The sequence below is a fragment of the Hyperolius riggenbachi genome, chromosome 8, assembly GCF_040937935.1.
Source record: "Hyperolius riggenbachi isolate aHypRig1 chromosome 8, aHypRig1.pri, whole genome shotgun sequence".
NCBI classification, from domain to species: Eukaryota; Metazoa; Chordata; class Amphibia; order Anura; family Hyperoliidae; genus Hyperolius; species Hyperolius riggenbachi.
This window is the reverse complement of record NC_090653.1, coordinates 246,215,339-246,221,338: the sequence shown is the minus strand read 5'-3', so window position 1 is coordinate 246,221,338 and position 6,000 is coordinate 246,215,339.

Here is a 6,000-nt window from a genome sequence, read left to right as displayed (position 1 = left end):
TTATGCAGCCGAGCAACTTTCACCTCCCATTCATTCGCCAATAACTTACCACTACTTATCACAATGAAATGATCTTTATCTTGTTTTTTTCGCCCCATTTAGGCTTTCCTTGGGTGATACATTTTGCTAAGAATTATTTTATTATAAATCCATTTTAACAGGGATATTAAGAAAAAAAATGAAAAAAAATCATTATTTCTCAGTTTTCGGCCATTATAGTTTAAAATAATACATGCTACTGTAATTAAAACTCAGGTATTTTATTTGCCTGTTTGTCCCAGTTATTACACCATTTAAATTATGTCCCTATCACAATGTATGGCGCCGGTATTTTATTTGGAAATAAAGGTGCATTTTTTCAGTTTTGCGTCCATCACTTATTACAAGCTCATAATTAAAAAAAATAACAGTAATATACCTTTTTGACATACATATTAAAAAGTTCAGTCTATAAACTGTTTATATATTTTTTTATACCATAGTCTAATGTCCTACCATATTATTATTATGTATTTATATAGCACTGACATCTTCTGCTGCACTTTACAGAGTACATAGTCATGTCACTGACTGTCATCAGAGGAGCTTACAATCTAATACCTACCATAGTAATAGTCTAATGTCCTACCATATTATTAATTATTATGTATTTATATAGCACTGACATCTTCTTCAGCACTTTACAGAGTACATAGTCATGTCACTGACTGTCGTCAGAGGAGCTACCTTTCTAATTCTACCATTGTCATAGTCTAATGTCCTAATATATTATTATGTATTTATAGAGTACAGACATCTTCTGCAGCACTGTATAGTGTACAGAGTTTCATAACGGTCAGCTCCATCCACATCCTGACAAGACTCCTTTCCCCCCCAAAATTTGCAGAAACACGCTCAGTGCCCCAACCCCTCATCCCTCCTTTTTTTTTTTTGGGGGGGGGGGGGGGGTCTGTAAATAATCAGCACCGGGTGTCAAATTCACTAATCACACCACTGGTGAAGGCTGCCATATTTATTTCCTTTTAAACAATACCAGTTGCCCGAAAGTCTTCTGTTTGGCTGCAGCAGTGTCTGAATAACACCAGAAACAAGCATGCAGCTAATCTTGTCATATCTGACAATAATGTCAGAGACATCTGACCTGCTGCATGCTTGCTCAGGGTCTATGGCTAAATGTATTAGAGGCAGAGGATCAACAGGATAGCCAGGAAATTAGTATTGCTTAAAAGTAAATAACAATGGCAGCCTCCATATGTCTCTCGCTGCGTACGAGAGGAATCAGCGCGGGAGACTTGGGCGCAGGATACAGTCGGTATACCTGCTGCACAAGTCCCGGCAGTGTGAAATACTATTTCCCCTCCAGGCCCCCATGGATGGTGGGGAATAATTGCTGAACTATTGTGTTTTAACCTCTTGAGGACCATGGTGGTAAACCCCCCTAGTGACCAGCCTAATTTTACATTAATTGGCCACTGCAGCTTTAAGGCCAAGCTGCAGGGCCGTATACCTCTGCACACAAGTGATTTTCCCCCCCCTTTTCTCCCCACCAACAGAGCTCTCTGTTGGTGAGGTCTGATCATTCCCCCTATGTTTATTTTTTATTTTTATAAATATTTGTTTTTTTTTATATTTTTTGACATTTTCTGTTTTGTTTTTTTTCTAAATCCCCTCCCTCCCCCCAGCCGGCCAATCACGGCGATCGGCTGTCATAGGCTTCTGCCTATGAGAGCCGATCGCTCTCTTGTCCCCCATGGGGACAGCTGTGTCACACGGCTGTCCCCAGTGCAGCGCTGCTGCTGATCGCAGCGCTGCACATGTAAATACACGGCGGTTTCGCCGTGTAACAGATCTCCCGAGCGGCAATCGCCGCTCGGAGACTGAAGGCGGAGCTCAGCTCCGCCCACCAAGCGGGAGATGTGCGCGCACCGTGCGCGCGATCCCCCGTAAACTGCTGCCCCAGGACTTTCCGCCAATTGGCGTTAGCCGGTCCTGGGGCTGCCGCCGCGGCCACGCCTACTGGCGTGACGCGGGCGGCAAGCGGTTAAAAGTAACTTCAGCTCCATCTTCTGATGGCACCGAAGTTAATCCCTGTGCGCCCGAATCTCCTGGCTTCTGCGCTGGATTCACTGTGTTCGCTTTCTCCACAGTTGTCCTTTAAGACAGATTCATGAAGCAAGTGTGTATATCAGAATCAGCTGTCATTGCCCCTAGACATGGTGTTGCCGGGCTGAAATTCCAAGCATTTTTCTATTCAGACAGAAGGTATTGCTGAGATAACATTGCAAAGTGTCTTACATAAACTACACTTGGTACATGCGTCCTTCCTGTCCTAACAACTGATAGGGTTCATCTGAAGCAAACCACATTCTTTCCACACCCAGAACTTCCAGTAACCTGTATACATTTAACTGTACACCCTGCCAGTTACTGACAGTTTAGAACCTGGGTCCTTATACTTTTTAAAGCGCACCTGACACAATTTTTTTCTTTAAATGAATGGAGCAAGCAGGCTTGTTCCTTCATCACGCAAATACCTGTTGGTCTCCTTTATGCCATCCTGAGATCCTCCCATTCATTTTATTTAATACTTGACAAGGAAATGGTCAAACAGCATGGCTCTCAACTGTCCCTTTTTCAGAGGGACAGTCCCTCTTTGGGAACCAAATCCCTCTGTCCCTCTTTCTTCCTCATTTGTCCCTCCTTCAAGCAGCAGGGACAGCCATACTATCCCAGGAAAAAACACTCATATAAGTAGATAAATACTTGTTCTACTGCTCATGTTTTGATTTGTATAGTAAATAAAGTGAAAATGGTTCTAGACATTTTCCATCTTTACTGCCTCTGACTGGAGCCAATCCTGATGTCATTTCCTACTTTCCTACCCTACTCTTTTTTTTCTCCTGCCTGAAATGTGGTGTATGCATTACCAGACCTCCTCCCCACTGAGCTTTGTACTAGGAACTGCACTGTCATATCTAGCTTCCTTTGTAAAAACGTGAGCACAGCATAGATCGTATTTCAGCAGCTTATGCAGAGGGGTGAGGTGTAGTTCCCTTCTCAGCCTCCTGTCACACTAAACTATCCTCAGCCAATCAGTGAGGAGCAGGCATGTGGGAGGGGACATAACAAGCTTCCCTCTCCTTGGCAATGTACCAGAATAGAACCAGGCTGACTGAGATAAGATTCATTACAGCAGAAACATTATATTGGAATGCTTGCAATGCAGACTGCACATAGACTACATAATAAAAGCAGAGCAGTGGCTAAATGGAATTTGTTTTTATGGCTGACAATCCCGCTTTCATGACTGATGTAGAGATCTGTGTAAATATATTCATTTTTGTTCCCATCTATATATATTTCTTCATTTCCAATGTTAATATGAAGAAAAATGAATGAACAGTGAGGTTTAAATACTAAAATTACATATTTTGCTTATTTATTTTTGTGTGTGGTATGTATGGCTAGGGGTGTGACATGAGTGTGATTAGAGGTGTGGCAAGGGCACATGAAGAGATGGACTAGTCCAAGACCTGTCGCTTCTGTCAGATTTCTACTACTTACTGTAAGTGACAGCAACATAGGAGAAAAGTAATTTATGGCTCATTTTACTCTGGAGAAAACGTACTTCTTATTTGTCTATGTTTGCAAATATTTTAAATTTTTTGCCATAGTGCCCCTTTAGCCACTTTACCCCCGCGCGTACGTATTTCTCCGCCCCTTTTTCCATCCTTTAAAAACCAGGGACGGAGAAACACGTACTTTCCGCGTTCCCGACACTGTCCGCGCTGCCGCTCGTAAACACGCCGCCCGCCGCTAGTAAAACCGCCGCCGCCCGCTCGCCCGGAGATCAATGAACGGGAAAATCCATTCCCGTTCGTTGATCTAAGCCCCACAATGACCCGCTGCTCTCCTATGGGCAGCGCGATCATTGTGAGAAGAAACTCACCTGTCCAGCCTCCTTATTCTTCCTCCAAGCTTCCGGAAGGAGGCTTGGAGGTCGCAATAAAGCAAAAAGTTACTGTGGCCATCTTGTGGCCAAATAGTAAACTACACCCTACACATTTTTCACATAGAAATAAATGACTTTTACACAAAAAATTAACTCATTACCTCCCACACTCCCCATTTTTTTTTTTTTGTAATTAAAAAAAAATTCAAAAATTTACAATTAAAAAAAATACATAATTAGTTACCTTAGGGACTGAACTTTTTAAATATTTAAGTCAAGAGGGTATAACACTGTTACTTTATAAACTATGGGCTTGTAATTAGGGATGGACGCAAAACTGAAAAAAATGCACCTTTATTTCCAAATGAAATATTGGCGCCAAACATTGTGATAGGGACATAATTTAAACGGTTTTATAACCGGGACAAAAGGGCACATAAATTTCATGGGTTTTAATTACAGTAGCATGCATTATTTCAAAACTATAATGGCCGAAAACTGAAAAATAATTTTTTTTTTCCCCACATTTTTCCTATTTTCCCATTAAAACACATTTAGAAAAAAATAATTCTTGGCATAATGTCCCACCTAAAGAAAGCCTAATTGGTGGCGGAAAAAACAAGATATAGTTCATTTCATTGCGATAAGTAATGATAAAGTTATAGACGAATGAATGGAAGGAGCGCTGAAAGGTGAAAATTGCTCTGGTGGTCAGGGGGTAAAACCCCTCAGTGGTGAAGTGGTTAAGGACCGGTTCACACTTGTTTAAAAAAAAATATCCGTTGGGATACGTTTTTAAAGATCTGCAGAAACTAAGGAAGCGGATCGTATGTTAAAAATAGGACCCGCTTTCACTCATGCAGAAACACGGATCGCACACGGATCCGTGTTGCACAGAAATAAAATGTAACGGAGAGTCCAGATTTGACACTTTTCCCCAGACTGGTCCAGAAAGGTGTCCAATGCAAGCCTATGAGAATGGACATTGTCTGCTCTCATGAGGCTAGCCACTGCATCCGCGTCACCCGTTTCGGCCTCATCCCGTCGCCGTTGTGACGTCATGCTAACGCATCCCACCATCCATCACCGCCGATCAGTCCATTCTAACAGAAGCTTGGGGATTCTCCATTGTGCTGCAATAAACCAATGGGGATCCTCAGCAATAGGGAGAATTCTCATTGGTTCATGCTGAACCAATTAAAATTCTTCCTGTTGCTAGGCAGAATTGGCCTGTTGCAACCTATGGAGAGCCATGCTTCCGCTGGCCTCCAGGCTGTGGAAGGGGACGAGTGGTGCCGGGGAGACAGGTTAGCAGCGATGCATACGGGGCGACGTAGCAATGCTGCAAACATGCGGAACAATGTGTTTGCGCAAAGCGGATGCGCGTTCCGTTTCTGTTCTGCATCCGCACAAGTGTGGACCGAGTTTTAGGCCCCTTTTATACTTGGCCACTGCATTGCTCTGCATTACGCTTCCCTGCCGCATCCCCACCATAAGGGCTATGCAAGTTGCCATGCGGCGCACTGGAAGTATCCAAACCACTGCATTCCCACCGCAAGGCCTGCAACGCCTTGCAGCGTGATCCGTGCTTACTGCACAGATTATGCAGCAATGGAAATCAATGGGTGACGCAGCAAGTGTGGACAGGAGCGTGGTGCAATGTGGCGCACACTGAATGGGTTAATACATTAAAAGGGTTAATAAAGCACTTGTATCTGGCTGAACAAACACTACTGATAACAGGATAGTACTGAAAAGTTCAAGCGGTTATTATTTTACTGCGTTGTAAGTTGTAACCGAATGAACCAGACTTTACATCACGCTGATGTGGCTCCTGTTTCACATTTTAACCAGTTCAGGACCACAGGCTTACACCACCCTACTGACGAGGCTATTTTTTACAATTTAGCGTGCTATAATAGCTCACTGCAGGTCCATATAACTTAGTACGCAAGTGAATCCCACCCTTTTCTGGCCACCAACAAAGCTTTCTGTTGGTGGGCTCTGATCACTGGTGCCATGTGTATTTTCTTTAACCACTTAAGGAT